This window comes from Macaca nemestrina, chromosome 9 (genome assembly GCF_043159975.1).
Source record: "Macaca nemestrina isolate mMacNem1 chromosome 9, mMacNem.hap1, whole genome shotgun sequence".
NCBI classification, from domain to species: domain Eukaryota; kingdom Metazoa; phylum Chordata; class Mammalia; order Primates; family Cercopithecidae; genus Macaca; species Macaca nemestrina.
In genome coordinates, this window is record NC_092133.1 from 32,686,020 (window position 1) to 32,707,421 (window position 21,402).

The 21,402-nt window shown below is 50.4% G+C and overlaps 2 long non-coding RNA genes across 2 annotated transcripts in view; both read left to right on the forward strand.

Annotated features, from left to right (window-relative positions):
* LOC105478376 (uncharacterized) overlaps positions 1–14,779 on the forward strand; it is a 59,709-nt gene extending 44,930 nt beyond the window's left edge. Inside the window, exon 3 of the long non-coding RNA XR_011607689.1 lies at positions 14,478–14,779. This is a non-coding gene — a long non-coding RNA (uncharacterized lncRNA). The remainder of the gene's footprint in view (positions 1–14,477) is intronic.
* A 5,338-nt stretch (positions 14,780–20,117) lies between these two features.
* LOC139356204 (uncharacterized) lies at positions 20,118–21,142 on the forward strand. The gene is made up of 2 exons (XR_011607692.1): positions 20,118–20,725; positions 20,830–21,142. It is a non-coding gene; the product is annotated as an uncharacterized lncRNA (long non-coding RNA).
* The last annotated feature ends 260 nt before the right edge of the window (positions 21,143–21,402 follow it).

Here is a 21,402-nt window from a genome sequence, read left to right on the forward strand (position 1 = left end):
CAGAGCTCAGGTCTGTGGCTGAGGCAAAATAGCCCAGAAGAGGGAATCCATCTCACCTTCCTGATCCCAGCTTCCCTGGCCACAGCTGAACGTGTTGGGGCCAAGCTGGCTGACTTAGGGACAATTATTTTCCTGAGAGGTGAGAGGGATCTAAGACACTGCTGTTTATCCCAAAGTACCTTTCCAGCCCCACTTCTACCCTGTCTGAAGGTCTTTTTGGAATTCCTGCCTCAATTTCCCCACCTCTCAGAGCGCCACGAGCTGGTCCTTGCTCTACCTTCTGGGAGTGGTCAGACGGAGCAGTGGGTAGGAGCTCCAGGAGGGGAAACCCTGCCGCAGGGGCCCGTCCCCTCGTCCCCTCGTCCTGTCTCTGTCATCGTTAACAGCCGCAATTATTATTACTTGGAGAGACAGACCAGAGGTGGTCAGGGACGTGGTTGGGGTGAATGAAATGAAAAAGTCTTGGGTACGTGCCGTCTCGCCAGGTTAATACTCCTGCCTGTCGGCCTGACAGCTGCAAGATTGATTACCCAGGCCTCCCGCTCTTTATAACTCGATCAGTTGAATTAATCTCTGGCTGTCGGCCCATCTGATGCCTGAATCACAAATTTAATTTGGAGGTGCACAGCTCCTCTCCCATTCCGTCTCCCCCTTCCTCCCAGCTTCCCCCTTTCCCCCCCAGCTTATCCCCTCTTCCTCCTTCCTTTTCCTCTCTCGTTTCCTCGTCTCTCCTGCTCCACAGTTTCCTGTTCCTCTTGCTCTTCCTCTTCTCTGCAGCCTTTCAAGGTCCTCAAGGGGACAGTGGGTGGAGGGGAAGGAGGGAGAGGGGGAGTGGGTTGCCCTGAGTCAGCAGCCCCCTACCCAGACCAGGAGAGGGGTCATGTGCCCCTACCCACTGGACGAGGTGCCCACCCCAGCATGCTCCACCCCAAACAGAGAAAGAGGCTTGGCTGACACTAAGTAAGACATATTAATGTACTAAAGACTTAATGAAGTTGCCGGGGGGTGAGGGGTGGAAAGTGCTTGCTTTATTAGTTTATGGCCGATTAATGGGGACGCCATTACTATGATGGAGATGGATTGCTGCTGTCAGCAGCCTGGGCCGGGGCGGCCGCCGCTCCTTTCCTCGGGTGGTGGGTGCCCCAAACAGAGTCAGAGAGAACTTCATTAGAAGCATCTACAGGATCCCACCTGGGGAGGGCCCGAGGCCAAGTTGGAAGGGTGGTGGCAGGGACTCAGCTCTAGGCTTTGGAGGGGAATTCCAAGGGGTCAGGGGCTGGGAGCTGATGTTAGTTGGGATGGGGCAGTGGGGCTGTGCAGTGGCCTGGCTCTGGACCTGAACGTGCCAGGGGCTCCATAGTCACCGGGGAAAGGGAGGGAGGAAGACAACCGCAGAATAATCAGTGCCCACTTGACCTGCCTGAGATGAAGGGAGTGGAGAACAAGGGAAGTGGGCCCCATTCTTCCGCCCTTCCTTTTTGGGGGCAGTGCACAAAGACCTAGGCCCACCAGCCCAGAGGAATGGGCAACTCACCAAGCAGCAAGGCTGCCTCTAACACTAGCATCCCCAGCCCCAGGGCCAGGGACTTCCCACACTCTCTAAGTAGATAGAGGTGAAAACCACATTGCCTCAGCTACCTCCAACCCCTGCCCCCAGGCAGCCAATGGGAAGCAATAACAAGGTGAGGAGTGGAATTCAGGGAGAGCAGACCTGGCAGATACCACCCAGCTCTGGGCTTTCTCCTTCAGGACTGGAGGTCCTGACACTGGGCAAGCTAACCCAGACACACCGCATCCCTTCATGCCTCCCTCCAGGACCCTGTTATCTATGAAGAGAGAGAGTAAGGGCTGGACCAAACACAGCTCTGTTTCAAGGGGCCTCTTTCCATTTGGAAGTATCTAGATTGCTCCAGACCTCAGGGTCTTCTATCAGCTCCTGTCTCTCAGGCATATATAACCTTTTGGCATGGCCATTTTGATGCAAAAATATTAAACTTTCCAGATTTTAAAAAGCAAGTTATGTGGCCAGGCATGGTGGCTCACACCTGTAATCCCACCACGTTGGGAGGCCGAGGCGGGAGGATCACTTGAGGTCAGGAGTTTGAGACCAGCCTGGCTAACATGGTGAAACCCTATCTCTATCAAAAAAAAGAAAAAATTAGCTGTGTGTGGTGGGTGGGTGCCTGTAATCCTAGCTACTCGGGAGGCTGAGGCATGAGAATTGCTTGAATTAGGGAGGTGGAAGTTGCAGTGAGCCAAGATTGCACAACTGCACTCCAGCCTGGGCAATAAAGTGAAACTCTGTCTCAAAAAACAAAGAAATCAAGCGATGCTCAAAATAGACAGTGCCAGTCCCTCCCTAGCCTCTACTCTGTCCTGAGGCCCTCCCAACCCAAACCCCATTTTGAGAGGCATCAGGGATGAAGATGGATTCCAGATGGGCTCAGAACAACAGCCTGTTGACCAAAGTACATGGTACCACAAATACATTTTGATGCAAGTCAGGCAAAACAATAGTGGCAAAATGATAGAGCCAAAATTCTCCTTCTTTGCCCTCTTTGCCTGTTCCTCACCGTGTGTGTAATTCTCGCTGGGTGTGTGCGCCCCACTTACAATGAGTTACTGTACATCCAAGCACCAGTCCGTGAGTCGTGGCTAGCACATGGTGTCATGTGTCTGTGTGCCCTACAAGGGCCTGTATCCGTGTATGCTTGGGTGTCCGTCTGCATCACAGTGCGGGCACTCCCTGCTGGGCACCAAGGTCACCACTCTGTGCCTGCTCAGGCCAAGGACCAACCATCAGTTCAGGGGTCACCACCTAGGCACACTCCCCAAGGTAGGAGCTACCTGCTCATACTAACTGGGAAATAAATACCCTGTTTCTGAGAGTAATTTAATTATTGGCTCCTGTGGACTAGTGGGTAATTAAATTCTGTAGCTCCCAAAGTAATTAATTGCTATGCAAATACTAATGCCCTCTGCTTTGGAGAGAAGGATCCCGGCCTGGGTTTGCCCTGCAATTAGAAGCTAATAATTACCCTGTCAGTTCCCAGCTTTTGCCGGGTAATTACCTGCTGAAGCCCCACTGGTCACTGAGGGCTATTCCCATCAACTGCCGCTATAGCTCTGGCTTTGGTGGCCCCAAAAAGCCAGAGCAGGGGACCCCCAAGAGTGCTGGTTAATCCTGAGGTTCTCCCCATCCCACTCCATGTCCACAAGCCCCAGGAGTCCCATAGAGACACACTTATTTCTGATCACGGGAAACCCAGGATGAGATCTCCTTAGCCTCCCTTTGCTAAGGAGTAGGTGCCCCAGCTTCTCAATGGGTAGAATCCTGTCAGATAGGTTCACCCAGGCTGGAGTGCAGTGGCTAGATCTTGGCTCACTGCAACCTCCACCTCCCAGGTTCAAGCGATTCTCCTGCCTCAGTCTTCTGAGTAGCTGAGAGTACAGGTGTGCGCCACCACACCTGGTTAATTTCTGTATTTTTAGTAGAGACGAGGTTTTGCCATGTTGATCAGGCTGGTCTAAAACTCCTGGCCTCATGTGATCTGCCCTCCTCAACCTCCCACAGTGCTGGGATTACAGGCATGAGGCACCATGCCCAGCCTTCTGTTAATTGTCATAACAATTATGTTTCTCCTGTGGCACTTGTGTGTATGTGTGTGTGTCAACTAGGCTAGGCTAAGCTCTGAGAAGAACAGAAGGGAGGCAGCAGGCATTTTGCAGCTTCCACACACCTTCTCCAGGTACTCAGTAAACACTAATCTAGGTCCTGCTGTAAAGGGGCTTTGAGGATGTACTCTAAATGAGGGAGGTTATCCTCCATGGGCCTGACCTAGTCAGATGAGCCTGTAAAGAGTCAGGGCTCTCCCTGATGAAGGATGCTCCAAAAAGCAGCTGGATGTAGAATTGTTCTCCCTTTACTAGGTTCTCCCATCCCGACTACCTGTGGACAGCAGCTTTGCTAGTGCCCAGGGAGTTCCAGCTTGTTCCTGATCTTTCCTTCCTGACTGCTTGCCCTACAGATATCAGACTTACTTAGCCAACCCACACAATTGCATTAACCAGTTCCTTGAAATAAAATTTGGTATGTATTTTATAAATTTTTTTTTTTTTTTTTTTGAGAGACAGGGTCTTGCTCTGTCACCCAGGCTGGAGTGCAGTGGTGCAATCACAGCTCACTGCAGCCTCAAACTCTCAGGCTCAAGCAATCTTGAGTAAATGAGAGGTGCACACCACTGCAGCAAGCTAATTTTTAATTTTTTTTTTTTTTTAGAGATGGGGTCTTGCTATGTTGTCCAGGATAGTCTCAAACTCCTGGCTTCAAGCAATCCTCCCTCCTCTGCCTCACAAAACACTGGGAATACAGGCATGAGCTAACATGCTTGGCTCCCCTAATTTTTGTTTAATGAGCCAGACGTGGTGACACCTGTCTGAAGTCCTAACTACCTGGGAGGCTGAGATGGGAGGATCACTTGAGCCCAGAAGTTCAAGGCTGCTGCAGTGAACTATGATTACACCACTGCACTCCTGCCTGGGTGACAGAGCAAGACTCTGTCTAAAAAACAAAACAGGACAGGCGTGGTGGCTCACGCCTGTAGTTCCAGCATTTTGGGAGGCTAAGGCAGGCAGATAGCTTGAGTTCAAGAGTTCGAGACCAGCCTGGCCAACATGGTGAAACCATGTCTCTACTAAAAATACAAAAATTAGCCAGGTGTGGTGGCGCATGCCTGTAGTCCCAGCTACTTGCAAGGCTGAGGCAGGAGAATCATGTGAACCCAGGAGGCGGGGGTTGCAATGAGCTGAGATCCCGCCACTGCACTCCAGCCTGGATGACAGAGGGAGACTCCATCTCAATAAAATAAAAAAACAAAACAAAACAAAGGAAGTGGCTCACCAAAGATTCCCTAGCTAGTAAGTGGGAAAACAAGGTTTCTAGCCAGGCTCCCAGTTACATTATAACTGCCCATTCAGTGGCAGGACCTGGCTCCAGGTCCCAAATTCAAGGTAGGTTACACCTGTGCCCAAATGAAAAGGTGCTTGTGGATCTCCCCAACCCTCTCATAACTCAAGCATCACTGTGGCTCAACTGAGTTTTTGTTTCTGACCTGGATCTTGTCCCCTCTATCAGGCTCCTGGCCCTTTGCTCTGTGCTCTTGTTGCTGTCTCTGATTCCTTCCTAAGGAGATGGGCCTGAGGGTGGCAGAGCCTGTGCGCCTTCTAGGCACTGGTCGCTCCCCTTGAGAAACAGCCAGACCCCACCCTCCACGCCGGAAGTCTTCCAACTGAATCCCTGTGGAATATTGTTCTGATGTAGTCTCAGAGCTGAGGGACTCCCTAGGAAGCTGGATGCTGGGCAGGCTATGGGTGGAGGAGGAGGGCTCATGGAGACTGACTGAAGGACACTGAGCCAAGAATGGGTTCCAGGAGTCTGGGAAAGAAGAATTCTAGGGAGCACAGGGGCTCAATGAGGGTGAAAATCCTCCCCGGCCCCTCACTTGGTACCTCCCAGTTATCTTTCTGGTCTCAGCTGCAGGAAGTTCTCCCCCACCCACATCAGAGGGTAGGCCACAGGCTCCATGTCTCTTCTCTCCCATCCTCTGTCTTGGCCCAGGTGAGCAAAAGGGCAGAAGACCTAGGCAGAGGAAATAGGCTTCACAGGTGATCAGCTCTCCTCAGTCCAGAGGACATGTCTAGGACTGAAGCCTAGAAATGGGGTGGCAGGAAGCACTATAGGCTTGGAGGCCAAAGTCTAGCCCTGTGAGTGCCTTGCCTTTGGTTCAGACACACTCTAGGATTAGTGAACCACTCAAGGCAAGACCTCCACACCACTGCCAGGGAGGACAAGAGACAAATGGGAGGCAGAGGATAGCTGTGGGAAAGCCAGAGGTGATCAACAAACAAGCTTCCTAAGCTTCATATGGGGATGTGGGCAGAAACAGAGAAATACTCAAGTCTCTCCATACCAGATGGTTAAGGTCACTTGATATTAATGAGGGTCTCATCTATTTGGGAAAATCCAATCTGGAAGAGATCCCTTACCTCCACCGCCCAGCTTCATCTGACCTAGGCTCCCATGGCACAAAAAAAGTAATGGTGTCCCATGGTCTTGAGTCTGTGCCCTGCCTTCTATTCCCAGCTTCTGCTCCAATTTAACTGTAGGAACTGGTGGGAGGTCATACTCCCACCTGTGCTTTCGTGAGGAGGTAATTTCTTGCTAGAGATTTTAGGACAAAAATGTCTAATTGGCCAGGCATGGTGGCTCACACCTGTAATCCCAGCACTTTGGGAGGCCAAGGTGGGTGGATCGCTTAAGGTCAGGAGTTCTAGACCAGCCTGGCCAACATGGTGAAACCTCATCTCTACTAAAAATACAAAAACTCACCAGGCATGGTGGCGGGTGCCTGTAATCCCAGCTACTCAGGAGGCTGAGGCAGAAGAATCGCTTGAACCTGGGAGGCAGAGGTTGCAGTGAGCAGAGATTGCACCACTGCACTCCAGTCTGGGCAACAGAGTAAGACTCCATCTCAAAAAAAAAAAAAAAAAAAAAAAAGTCCAGTCATTTATAAGTCCGCAGTCTTCAGAGAGCTCAAAGAGCCCTCCAGAGGGTGGAAGACATGTCTCCCCCATTGGACTAGAGGCTTCCTAAAAGGAGGAGCCTCTATGTCCCCTTTAAATAGGGACTCCCAAATGCAGTTGTATTTCTCTCTTATTTTTCCCCTCAGAGCCTTGTCTTGAGGTCTGCAAACAGTGATTCTGAAAACAGAGTCCCTGTGAAGAAGCCTGGTAGGATCAGGAGTCTCAGAGTATGGCTAGGGCTGCCAGACACCCTCCACACAATATGGCCTCCTGTATAGGCTGGTGCAGTTACTACTCCACTGACAGCTCTTTAGAATCCATTCAGAGTTTTGGCCCTGCTGTAATCTCTGGGTGATGAATATTTCCCCTAATGAACTGACGGGAATTGAATTAGGCTGGAATGCTTGTGTGCTTAGACTGTAGCTGATTAAACCCCCATCTGTGCAAGGCCTACCTGTGAACAGCTTGTTACATACAATTTTTTAAAGGAGGGAAAAGATGGTGTTGGTATTCAAGTTCTGCAAAGGAATAGGAGGGAAAGTGGAAGCAAAATGCCATCCAGGCTTTTGGCAGGATCTGGTTGCTTTTAATCTGATCAGGCCAGTACTCCCACCTTAGGGCACCCCCACTTTCCAGCCAACTTATCTCATGAGGGGGGACTTGGGCCAGGAGTCTTCAGGGCACAGGTACCTGCACCCTTCCCCAGGAGTCCTGCCTAGATCTCCACTGAGCCCACAACTGTCTGCCTCCTGCAAGGAGCATTTATTAAACAGGGAGTTGCTTTGGGGAAAGGTAGGAGAAGCAGAAGGTGTGAGAGTGAAGTTAGGTCTATGGATTCAGTTCCCATCAGATGCAGCTCTAGCTCTTTTTTCTTCCTCCAAAATTATCTGGTCACCTTCACAGGAAAATGCAGGGAGTTTGGGGCAGGCACTCTGGGCTATTCCTGGGCCCTTTGTCAGTCAGGACCAAGGACAGCACCCCCACTATTTCAAGGATCACCAAACTTCCAGGTCCCTCCACTTATCCCTCTTCTTCCCTGCTAAACATTTCCTCATTCTTCAACACACTTTTTCCTTTTCCTTCTTGTTCCCTTCCTCTTATTCCTCCCTCTTCCTTCTCATTCCTTGTCCTTAATCCCAGGGACAGAGCCTGGCTTCTGATTCTTCACCACCAGGTACTTCACCCCAGGAATCCCTGAAGAAAAGTTATTTAGGCTGGGCACAGTGGTTCACATCTGTAATCCCAGCACTTTGGGAGGCCGAGACGGGTGGATCGCTTGATCCCAGGAGGGAGAGACCAGCCTGGGCAACATGGTGAAAATGGCGAAACCCCGTCTCTACAAAAAATTAGCCGGACATGATGGTGTGTGCTGGTGGTCTCGGCTACTCAGGAGGCTGAGGTGGGTGGATCACCTGAGCCTGGGAAGTCGGGGCTGAAGTGAGCTGTGATCGTGCCACTGCACTCCATCCTGGGTGACAGAGTGAGACCTTGTCTCAAAAAAAGAAAAGTTATTTAAGCACCCCAAGAAGCCTATCCCACCAAACTTCTGTTAAAAGCCTTATTCCCATGACTGACTCTTACCCAGGCCATACAAGAACACACATGCCGAAATCTGGTGGTTAGCAGGAAGGAAGGTCAGGGTGATTGTTTCTGAATTACTGGCCAACTCCCCTTCTCCAGTGGAGACCAGAATCAGCCCACCTGATTTGAGTAATCCCAGCACAACTATGGCTCTGCCACTACAGCCCTCCCCTCCCCTCACCTCTCCTCCTACCCTTATCCCTTTGCCTCCCTTCCCCATTCTCCTCTCCTCTGTGTCTCTATGAAAAGTGGCAGCAGCTGCTGAAGAAGGCAAACCCTTCAATGAGCATCAGCAATTGTGGTGACTGAATGTCCCAGCCTTCTTTCCCAGTTAATCTAACTTGGGAAGAGTTGAGGTGTGCTCTGGCTCTGCTGCCCATGAAAGGCAGAGAATAAATAACAAGCCAGAGGCATAAACAGATGTGCAGATATATGCAGCTGGCATTTCCCTGCCAAATTACTATGGACAGAATGCTGGCAGGGGGCCAGGATGCCTCCCTCCCTGTTTGGAGTTCGGCCACCAGGACATATCCAAGCTCAGCATCCATTTGGCAACATCTGAGTGAAGGGAGGGGATGCCAGGGAAGGGAGTGGGAGGCTGCAGGTGCCTTTAGGTTTGGTGAAGAGCTCCAGAAGCTCATCCTAAAGACTCAGGTGGGTGGGGGTCAACATGGTGGGGAGGGATAGGGAGCTCTGACCTGTAGGTTCCCTAGGGTAGTCCCCTCAGGGTGTGGCTTGAGGGTCAATTCTTATCATACTATATAGTTCTGTGTTTCCACCCTCCCACTCACTCAAGGATTGGGTGTTCCTTGATCTTTGATCATATCTGGCATTCCGCAGAGTTGGCATGGAGTACAGGGGGCAGGCACCATCTGGTTAAAAGCCAGTCAGAAACTATGCAGAACAAGAAGATGTCACTACAGGCTGGGCTCAGTGGCTCACACCTCTAATCCCAGCACTTTGGAAGGCCAAGGCAGGCAGATCACCTGAGGTTAGGAGTTCAAGACCAGCCTGGCCAACACGGTGAAACCCTGTCTCTACTAAAAATACAAAATTAGCCAGGCATCGTGGCACATGCCTGTAGTCCCAGCTACTCGGGAGGCTGAGGCAGGAGAATCCCTTGAATCCAGGAGGCAGAGGTTACAATGAGGTGAGATTATGCCACTGCACTCCAGCCTGGGACACAGAGTGAGATTCTGTCTCTAAAAAAAAAAAAAGAAAAAAACAAGATGTCCCTAGAGACTCCAGCTCTGGAACAAGCAACTGTGCTTGGAATTATTGTGCAAGTAACAAAGCAAGTGGGCAGGGAGAGAAAGAATGAGCTAGAAGGAATGTTGCCCAAGGGGGTCTCTCTATGGCTAGCCTTAGATCTGAATTCAGAGACACAAAGCCACCTTCTGGGCTTCATTCAGATCACAAAGGGTCTTTTCTCTTATTAATTTGCCTTTCTTATGCCAGGCTATCTCATGCAGATTTGAGTGGCATGGAAAAGTTTTTCCAGTGCCTGATTATTGCCCTTGCTCCATATAAGGTGCTGCAGATTTCTGACTTTATGGAGATGGGTGATGTCTGCTCTGATGAGCCATGGCATTATGACAGATCTTGAATGGTCTCAATTCTGTAGGCAATAGAGAGCCAAAGAATTATATGACAAAAGTAAGTGGCCTAAAAAGACAAGACTGGGAGTGGAGTGGAAGGATGGGTTGGAGGAAGGAGAGATGCAGAGTGGGGAGGCTAGTTGGGAGCCTGTTGTCATTCAGGCCTGATGATGGCATCCTGAGCTATGCAGTGGTAAAGGAACAGAGAGAAGAGTGGAAGAAGAACTGCTGGGACTTTGTGATGAATTGAACAGGAATCAGAGGAAGAGAGATAACGTGGCCACATAATTTATTGTGCAATCTAGAACAGTTTTGAACATGAATGGAGTTCTAGCAATGATTTTACCAAGAAAATAGACATGAAGTATGGACAACTCTGGGCAAATCCGAACACACAGATGCCTTGGTCAAAGATGACTCAAAGTATGGTGTTTGGGCAAGTGCATGTATAGGAATGATACTGACCAAAGCAAGGAGGCTGGGAGGCAGAGTAGCAGGATGGGAAAAGAGGGAACAATGAGCTTGGCCTTGGGCTTGTCAAGTTGGAAGCACTTAGAGACATTCACCTTGCAATAACCAGCAGGCCACCCTCTTCCAGCATCCATGGGTGCTTGCTTGGCAATGTGTGTTTCAAACCTGAAGGGTAATCAGGGTTAGATATAGGGCTTTTTTTTTTTTTTTTTTTTTTTTTTTTTTTTTTTTTGAGACAGAGTCTTGCTCTGTCCCCCAGGCTGGAGTGCAGTGGTGCAATCTGGGCTCACTGCAACCTCTGCCTCCCAGGTTCAAGCAATTCTCCCGTCTCAGCCTCCTGAGTAGCTGGGATCACAGGCATGCACCACCAAACCCGGCTAGTTTTTGTATTTTTAGAAGAGACAGAGTTTCACCATATTGGTCAGGCTGGTCTTAAACTCCTGACTTCAGGTGATTCACCTGCCTCGGCCTCCCAAAGTGCTGGGATTACAGGCATGAGCCACTGCACCCAGTCTAGTGCATATTTTTTGACTCACAGATGCCACTTCTAGAAAAGTTAATCTCAGGAAATATTCATTCTTGTACGAAAAAATGACATATATTAAAGTAGGATCATTGTGACATCACTTGGAAATAACCTAAAGGTCTATGAATAAAGAATTGGTTCAATCTATTCTGGAGTGTGGTGTGAAATATATCCACATATATTGAAATGTATCCATATATGACCTGGAAAATATCTCTGGTATTTTTAAGTGAAAAAGGCAAATTGCAAAATAATAATATGACACAATAAATATACAATAATTGTTTTAAACCCTACTTTTGTGTGTGTGTCTATATGGTGACTATGTAAGAGACCTAGAAGAATACACACTGAATTTTTCACAGTAGTTGCTTATGGAAAAGGGAATAGAACTAGAGGGCAAGAGAAAGGCTTTTACTTCTTTATACATTACAGAAGTTTGACATTGATTTTTTTTCTTGAGATAGGGTTTCAGTATGTCGCCCAGGCTGGAGGGCAGTGGCATGATCATGGCTCACTCAGCCTCCAACTCCTGGGCTTGAATGATCCTTCCACCTCAGCCTCCTGAGTAGCTGGGACCACAGGTGTGCACCACCATGCCTGGCTGATTTTTGTATTTTTTGTAGAGATGGGGTCTTGCTGTGTTGCCCAGGCAGGTCTCCAACTTCTGAGGTCAAGTGATCTACCTGCCTCAGCCTCCCAAAGTGCTAGAATCACAGGCATGAGCCACCATGCCTGGCCAACATGGAAATTTTTATAAGCATATGTTCATAGACTACATTTTTAAAGTAAAAGACCAAAAAAAGGATTTTTTAAACACAGACTAAGGATTATTAAGGGGATAGGTGAAGCCCTAGGAGTGGGTGAAACCAGAGACTGGGGCTGAAACTTGAGACCCATTGCCACAGATGGGAAGCTAGGAGCAAGGAGACAAGGCCAGAAAAGAAACCCTAGAGGGTGGCCAGAGAGGGTGGAAATCACTTCTGACTCCCAAGGCTAGGGAAATAGAATCTCCACCTCACACGTAAGGCTGCCCTCATCAGCCTCTCCAAATTCTAACCCTCCCCTTCAGGAGAACAGAGCTATATAAGAGCTCAGCTTTGTTCCAGGGCCATGATGTGTCTTCTGTGACCCACAGCTGTTCCAGACTCCGAGCTGTTAGAGAAAAGCCCAGCTCTATGTTAACTGCCACACCAGCTGGACCCTAGGCACCACCTAGGGTGACCCAGCCCCAGCCTAGGTGGCCCCACCCTAGGTAGTCCTGACTTTTTCCTACTTCTCTCCTCTTTCCTAATGCTGTCAAAACTCCCAGCACTTCTCCAGGTGAAAAAAATAATAGCCAGAATTTAATTCCATCTTGGGTGTATTGTGTGTGTATTGTAGGGGGTGGCGGGGATGGACAGAGAGCAGCTTGACTCACAAGAGCTCCTCTCCTGGGGAGATGGAACCTGACAGGGGTGTGGGATGCATTGAGGTGACTTCCTGACAAGGCTGTCAGCACATTTCACTCTTCACTCTCAGCAGCGAGTCCCCTGCAGCTAAGTCGGCTTCTTTTTCTCTGTCTCCACCTCTCTAAGACTGGCTCTCTTCCCTCTGCCAGTGCCTCTTCTCCCCATTGGGAAGCCCTTTCCAGTGCTCACTTCCTATCTTGGTGCTCCACTTCCCAGCTCTGCTAGGCTTTTTCTTTTTCTTCTTTTAACAGGAATGCATAGAGTCAGCTTTTCTATTAGGGTACCCTAGCCCCTGCCTCCTTCCCAAACACAGCAAATTTTATAGACGATTGGAAGTCCAGGGATGCACACAGCACATGGGACAAGGAGACAGTGTGCACACGTGTGTGTGTGCGCGCGCGTGTGTGTGAGCGCGTGTGTGTGAGAGAGAAAGAGCTTTTTGGTCTATGTATATGCTGCTAGTGGAGGGAGGGGTTCAGAATGTGTATGGGCTGGAGGAGGGCACAGCTGGCCCTAAACAAGTTTCCTCAGGTCATAGAAGATTATAGATATCAGTATCAGCATTGTCTGTAGAGTTTGTCTCATCAGCAGCCCCCCTCCCCAATTTATAAGTGAGAAAGCTGAGGTCCAGAGAGGTTAAGTAACTTATCTTCCATCACACAGGTAGCTAGTGGTAGAACTAGAGTTAAAACCCAGGAATTCTGACTCATGGATAATACTGTGTTCATAACTCAGAGACCTTAGAGAAAAGGTCCTATCAGGAATTCTGACTCATGAACAATACTGTGTTCACAACTCAGAGACCTTAGAGAAAAGGTCCTATATCTCAGACACCATAAAGATGACAAATGCCCAGGCAACAAGGCAAGACCCCCATCTCTACAAAAAAAAATTAAACATAAAAAAAATAACAAATATTTGGGGCTTGGTGGCATGTGCCTGTAGCCCCAGCTACTCAGGAGGCTGAGGCAGGAGGATCCCTTCAGCCCAGAAGTTCAAGGCTGCTGTGAGCTATAATCACACCACTGCATGCCAGCCTAGGAGACAGAGATCTTGTCTCAAAAAAATTAAATTAAATTAAATTAAATTAAATCTTAAAAGATGAGGCTGGGCACAGTGGTGCATACATGTAATCCCAGTACTTTGTGAGGTTGAGGCAGGTGGATCACATGAGATTGGGAGTTTGAGACCAGCCGGGCCAACATGTCTCTACTAAAATTACAAAAATTAGCTGGGTGTGATGATGCACGCCTGTAATCTCAGTTACTCGGGAGGCTGAGGCACAAGAATCACTTGAATCTGGGAGGCAGAGGTTGCACTGAGCCGAGAAGGCAGCACTGCACTCCAGCCTGGGCTACAGGGAGAGACTCTGTCTCAAAAAAACAAAAACAAAACCAAACAAGAAAACCGTAAAGATGATAGATTTGACTAACAACTTCTTTAAAGTGGTGGAAAAATCTAGAATCTTCTGGCCTTCAGCCTGCCCAGGGGACAGGCCGGGCCCTGTCTCTCTGTGTCCCCACCAGCCCCAGTGGTGACAGCAACCCCTCTCCTTTCCATCACCGCTGATTCTCTCCTGCCAGAGTTCTCCTTGGCTGGGTGTTTCTTACCAACCCTTATTCCCCCCAGCTTCATCCAAGGACTCAGCCCAAGATGAATTTATCTTCCCCTTACCCAAGCTCTGATTCCAGCCACTGCCTAGGGGCTTGCTTGACTTTTTCGAGAGTCCTCTGTTTCCCAGCCCAAATCTGAAGTCCCCTTTGAGCCACAGCTCCTTGGCATTGGAGTCATTTGACTGCTTCAGGAATGACCCAAGACATCTTCCCCTTCATTGATTGGAAGAAAAATTGGTTCTTAACACAAGCTCTGTTCATTTGACAGCAACATGAAACGCCAGTACAGGGCAGCCACCCCCTCTATCCCTGCCCAGCATGCTGTAAGGTCTGCGTGTCCCCTTGCAGAGCTCATACATGAAGATTGTCTTCCCTACCAAGCTCTGCCCCCAACCCCCGCCAGGAGCCTCTGCTATGAGGGGACGGTGGTGAGTACGGCAGGCTTCTCTTATTGCTGGAATCGCCTCTCCCACCTGCCCACAGCTCCCCCAGGAAGAGGAGTGGAAAGAAGGGTGCGGAAAAGAGGTTGGCAGAGCAGTAAAATGTCAGGGCCTTTCCTCTCTGCTCCCTCTGGCGGCCCTGGAAGCGTCCCGCTTTCTCCCCTCGCCCCTCTCCCCATCTCCATCTCCTCCCTTTCCCTCTTTCTCCTCGGCAGACCCCGATGCAACCGCTGCAGAGGCAACGGCATTTGGGGGATGAGGCGGGAGAGGTTAATTATTGCTCCCTCGCCCCCCACGCCCCTCCCCACAAGATGTATCTGACTGTCAGAAGGGGTGACAGATGAAGACAAAGTACAGGTACGGAGCAAACCGGCCCTCCTTGTACCAGCCAGGGGTGGGGGTGGAGGGGGGCGCGCTACAGAAGTTTTAACCCCTCCAACGCTGGTTCACACGGCAGGGAGGGGCGTCGGAAGTCGGGGAAGCCGGAGTTAGAACCTGGGTCCTGATGAGAGCGGGCTGAACCCAGAAAACCTGTGGGGCCTCTTGCCTTGCCCCAGTGATCTGAGGTGGGGGGCTAGGTTGCTGGGAGCGACTGTCCCAGAGGCTACAGAATCAAGGTCACAAGCAATCATTCAGAGAACTTTAGGGAACAGAGAAAGGGGCTCATGGAGTAGCCTAGGTCGACCTAGGGACTCAGGAACCCCAGTAAGAGGGAGCATTCCACCACTCTTTCACCTTTTCCATGACAATGCCCTCCTCACATGTATGTCCCCAAGGCTGCTTGTCAGGGTGTGCCTGTGTATTTGAGAATGGGCGTCTGTGTAACTGTGTGTCTGAAACTGTGTGTACTTCTGATGGTGTAATGCAGTAGGCTTGGAAGTACTGGACTGCATTGGGGTTGTGTGTGTGCGTGCGTGCACGTGTGTGAACAGGTGCAAGCATACCCACCCACGGGTGCTTGGAAGGTATCTAAGGGTACTGTGACGGTGCCTGTACTGTGAGCACAGTGTGCTGTGAGTGTGCATGAGAGAGAGTGCTTCTGTCTGTAAGTATGGCTGTGGTGAAGGAGTGTGTGTCAGGAGAATGTGGATGTGTGTGTGCAAATACTGAAGTGTCTGCATTTGGGACTGTACACATGTGTGTTAGAGTGAGAGATATGTGGACGTGGATTATGGTGTAAGTGTGAGCATGGTTGTGTGTGCACGCACGCTGTGTGCACACTGGGCTTGAGGCTGCAGCCTCTTCCTCTCACTGGCATCCCTCCCTTTCCTGACTCCCCTCTCTCCATAAGCAAACGAGGTGAAATAATTACTTTTCCATTTAAACACCCTATGTTCAAGCCAGAATGAAAACAAAGTGATTTAATAAAATTGTCTTTAAAAGGGAAAAGAGGAAAATAAATGTCTGCTCTCCTCCCCTCCCTGGCGTTCAGGGAGGCCCCAAGCCCTTCAAAGTTAATTAAAACAGGAACTAAAATCACAGAATCGCTTCCCAATCCTTTTCCCATCACTCTCTCCCTTAAAGGTAAGGCAGCCCCAGAACCGCTGCCCTGTGCCTGGAGGGTTCCGCCTGTTCTAAGTTTTGACTTCCCCCAGGACCAGCCCTCACTCTCAGCAGGCACCTTGGCCTTCCTGCACCCGTGTCTGGGGGAGGCAGCTCCGTCCCCACTTCCCTCCTCCCAAAGAGTCATTAAAGGCTTTGTCTGGTTATTTGAAGTCCTTGGTGGACACTGGTCCCCATCAGAAGCTTCCGGCCTTGCCTCCTCCCAGGACACAGCCGGCCCTCAGCCCCTGCTGCTCCCCCGCCCCAGGTCCCTTGAGCCTCCAGCTGCTCTGAGCTTTATCTGTCTTCACTGACCCCCTGGCCCAGTCCTCAGCTCCAGCCCAGCACAGTTCCGGCTGCTTCCGCCTGTTCTGTATCTGTTCCCCATCAGAGGCCCCATTGGAGCTCTAGCCCTTCATCAGCCCAGATAAAAGAGATGGATGGAGGTGACTTTGGGGGATGCCCCTCCTCAGAAGCCCAGAGGTAGAGCCCTGGGTTCTGACAAGGGCTCCCTGAGGAGGGCTAGGGGTGGGGGTGAAGACTGTTCAGCTCTCTGGAAGCCCAGTCCCTGCCCATCTCTATCCTGCCTCAGCCTTTCCCCTTTTCCTAAGGCCCAATTCCTAAGGCCTCCTCCAGGCAGGTGCCAAGACTGCAATCACCCCATTCTCCAACAAACCCACTTCAGCAGGAAGCTCTGCACTGGGCACCCAGCCCCCATCTCCGTGCAGATCATCTACCCCATAATAGTACTGCATAATAAAACTGACGTTTGTTGAGCACCTATTTTGTTACAGACACATTGCTTATAAGATCTCTAATCCTTGTCATAACCCCTATGGAGTAAATTTTATCACTATATTGCAGAAGAGGACACAGAATAAGGAAAGTTAAGAAACCTACCCAATATACGCACTTCAAAAGCAGTAGAACTGGCTGAGTGGGGTGGTGCATGACTGTACTCGCAGCTACTCAAGAAGCTGAGGCGGGAGGATTGATTGCTCCAGCTCAGGAGTTCAAGGGTGCAGTGAGCCATGATCGTGCCGTTTTAGTCTGGGCAACAAAGAGACACCCTGACTTAAAAAAATAATAATAAAAGAAAAGAAAAAAAGAAAAGAAAAGAAAAAAAAAGCAGTGGAACTGAGACTCCATCCCATACTGCAAAACCTCCTGTGCAAAGACCCACCATTACCCTTCAGAGATTACTCTCCCTAGAAACCCCCCACTACTGCCCCTAGAACTTAACCCCTCTGACACCAAGGAGTTAGGCCCAGGAGAACTGTGGGGCCTTCTCCAGCCCTACTCCAGCTCTTGGGGTGGGGGTAGCAGGAAGCAATTGTCCCTAGAGTCCTCAACCCTTATCCTGGGAGACTCCATTACTTCTCTCAAGCTGTCACCACTTCTCATAGAGACCCTGTCTTTTCTCCCAGGGGACTCCAGCCCTCCTTTCAGTGAAGGTACTGAGTACTTCAAGGTTCTCCCCACTAAGAGAATGGGATGAGATTTGATTGTGGGGTAACTCTTGTCACCATAACTGGACTTTCATAACTGTCCACCCTGTCCAGAGAGCCTTCAGTTGCCCAAATGGCAGAGTAAATGTCAAAACCAAATCCAGACCAGGCACAGTGGCATGTGCCTATAGACCCAACTACTCGGGAGGCTGAGGCAGAAGGATCTCTTGAGCCCAGGACTTCAAGTCTAGTCTGGGCAACATAGCAAGACCCTGCCTCTAAAAGATAAATCAATCAGAAAAATAAATCCAGGCCAGGAACTAGCTTGCGTTTTTAGCAATCCCCCCCCACCCCAACCCCACTCCCTAACCAGCAAGGACACAGCCCAGGGATCTAAGGCCTCAACCCTGGGGGGAAAAAAGAGGCCCTGAAGAAAGGGGAAAAGGCAGTGAAGGGGCAGAAACCCTGGTAGTCCAGCAAGGGTGGGTGAGAAGGAAGGGGAGAGGTATGAGTATTACCATAGACCAAGGGTTGAGGTGGCACCTGGAGACTCCCAGACTTGACTGCATCTGGAAAGCATATAGCAAAAGCAGGGAAAGGAAGAAATGATTCAGAAGCACCTTCCCACTTCAGTCCTAGAAATGTGTGTGTGTTGGTGGAATGGGTGGATATTCTATGACCCTTTGCAGGTCTACACCCCACCCTTGTTTGAACCCCTTGGGCCAAGCCCATACTGGAAGCTGGTAATGGCAGCTGGATGGGAAATGACCCAGGTGGCTGGGACAAGGCTTCATGGGATGCCGGTATTGTGAACCCTGCCCCACCTCGCCCACCACTTAAGTGAGTCACCTAAGCCAGGCCAGGCCCTGGAGCCTTAGCTCTCCTCCTCTGCCCCGGCGCATCTGAGAGCCAGCTTGAGCAGAGAGAGGGCTAAACTGGGGCCCAGCTTAGAGAGAGAGTGGGGGTGGAGGTGGGGAGGGAGGGATGACTCCCCCAAGATGGCTTCCAGGCTCCACCCCCAGACAGGTGTATCCCTGCCACCAAAGCCTCTATCTTTGCCCTGACCCCACCCCAACTCCATCTCCAATCCCAACCTCATTACTCACTTCCGCCCCCTTCTCTATCCTACCACCCCATCCCTCCCCAAGTGTCCTCAAACCACCTCCCATTATCCGCAAGTGACTCCCAGAGCTCACTGCCTCCCAGAATTTATCCCTTCCGGTCTCTAAGTGCTCTCAGAGAACCTAGCCTCTTACCCCAGCCTCCCAGACCCCACTCCCACCCTTCCCCAGCACTGAGCAGAGGTAAGACTTGATGTGCGCTAACAGTTCCTTACCACGCATGGACTTACACAGCTGTTCCCAGTTTAGAAAGAATTCAGTCAATCAGAAGGCTGAGGAAATAACCACAATGCATCCTAGGAGGCAACAGGCCTATGTTTCTAGCTTCTTTCCCTCTGCCCTCAGCTGCCTTCATGCTCAGAATAGAGCTCCAGGTGACAGGACCAGTGATTGTGAGCAAAAAACCAGGGAATCTCCAGGCCTACCAGAGTTTAAGCCTATCTACTCCTCGCACATACACATGTTAGACAGTATTATATGTGCGTGTGTGCATAATCCTGGAAATATAAATATACATAATTAACATAAGTATACATACACATCTTAGACTGGAATACAAGTTCCATGAGGGCAGGAACAATTTTCTTTTAAGGCTCTGTCACCCAGGCTGGAGTGGTGCAATCATAGCTCACTGGCAGCCTTGAACTCCTGACTCAAGCAATCCACCTGCCTCAGCTGCTAGAGTAGCTAGGATTACAGGTGTGTGCCATCACACCCAACAAATTTTTTTAAATGTTTTTTGTAGAGACGGGGCTTCACTGTGTTACTCAGGCTGGTCTCGAATTCCTGGGCTCAAGCAATCCTCCTACTTCAGCCTCCCAAAGTGCTTGGGTTACAGGCAATATTTTTCCCTTGATGTAGCCCCAGTGCTGGTACATAACAAATATTTGTAGAAAGAATATGACACAGCCAGGCATCATGGCTCGTGCCTGTAATTCCCAGCTGCTCAGGAGGCTAAGACAGGAGGATCACTTGAGCCCAGGAGTTTGGGGCTGCAGTGAGCTATGAAAGTGCTACTGTCTTCCAGCCTGGGTGACAGAGCAAGATCCTGTCTCTTTAAAAAAAAAAAGAAAGAAAGAATGAATGAATGATACATAATGGAATATATACTTGAAAATAAATGTCTATACATATACTTATAACAATACACCCATATATACTTTTGCACACACATACATACATACAAAACCTACATGTAGGCCAGGCGTGGTGACTCACGCCTGTAATCCTAGCACTTTGGGAGGCCGAGGCGGGCAGATCACTGGAGATCAGGAGTTCGAGACCAGCCTGGCCAACATGGTGAAACCTCATGTCTACTAAAAATACAAAAAATTAGCTGGGCATGGTGATGCGCACCTGTAATCCCAGCTACTTGGGAGGCTGAGGCAGGAGAATCGCTCGAACCCGATTACAGTGAGCTGAGAAAGCACAACTGCAATCCAGCCTGGGCGACAGAGTAAGACTCCATCTCAAAAAAAAAACTACATGTATAATATGCATCTAGATGTATCCATGTATACATACAATGCACACATAACTACTATGGATATATTAGATTTTACATATAGATATCATATCAATATATGGTACACATACACGTGCACATTCACATACATTAAATGAATACAAATTGAAGCATCTATTTTTTTACTCAGATTTTTCCAGTTAAGTAAAGTGTCTCGAGGTCCCTGGCCCAGGTCTGAGTGTCACTACCAGAATGATCCACCAGATGGCACTCCTTCGCCACTTCCTGTACTCCCAAGTTGCCAGAGATGTCGCCTCTTTCCGCTAAGGCACAAAACTTGCAGATCGATTCCCCAGGCGATTCCCCGCACGCCACCGCCCGCACCCTCCTCCCAGCCCCCACCATCGTGGTGAGCGTGTCCTCGGTCCCCAAGGTCTGCAGTCTTTGCCCTCTCTGAGTCAGGTTCATCTCTCGGGCTTCCAGGCTTCTTTTTCAGGGGCGCTCTCCGGCTTCGGGCTCAGTTCTGCCCAGTCCGTACATCGACCCCCCAGGTCACCAGAGCGCCAGGGGCTGGGCTTCTCCAGGACACCCTCGGTTATACCAACACGGCTGCGCAACCATTCTTTGGAGCCTTAGCGATGACGAGCAGCCAGGCGAAGCGGCTCTCCTCCTCACGACAGCCCGAGGAGGGGATCAAGGTCATTTTCAGACAGCCCCCTCTGGCTTCCGCTTCACACCCTGCCCTAGATGGAGGAGAGAGGCATGCCCAGCTCGGCTCAGCTAAAAGCAAGAAGAAGAGCCCGGCTGAGACCTGGAAGCCTCGGCTTGGGAGGGGCTGGTCCGACGGACCCTTCCTGCCCCGGTTGGTCCGGACTCCAGATCTCTGGGTAGGAGCCAGAAGAAAGAGCATTCCAGGGATTTCAAGCGGACTATACTTAAAATCTCGGAGGTGGGGGAATGTAGGGTGTGACTGAGCCTCTCCCGCTTTCAGGCCTGGGCAACTCTGGGTCGGCGCTCCTGGAACCTCAGATCTCGGGTGTGAGCAACCTAGGACACGAAACCGGGGATGGCTTGGAAGCCCGTGGGGAGGCGAAACCGGGAGTTCTGGCAGCGGCTCAGCCTCCCCCTCCTCCTCCCTTCCCCTCCCCTCCCTTCCCCCGGGAGCAGCGGGAAATTATTTATTAAAACGCCGCCCGCGCTCTCATTTATTTGCGGTGAATAATCCTCGGCATCTCAGCACGTTTATTAAACCTTTCCCGTCCCCGCGCCCGCATTACTTTAATAATAAATCGCGTGTCACTTTCCAGCGACGTTATTAAAGCGGGTCCGCTGCAGCAGAGGCGGGGTGCGGGGAGGGAGGGGGCGGTGGACAACAGTTCTCCCATTCCAGGATGTGGGGCTTGAACCAGCAGGGCGGCGGAAGGGAAAACTGAGGCTGCTGGGAGGCTGCTCCTGAACACCTACAAAGTCGGCTAACGCGATCAAGGAGTACGGATTCCCCGGGACCTGCGTGATCCTCTCTGGTGGGGTGGGCTTTTGGTGAGGAGCCTCTGCTCTGCAGGTG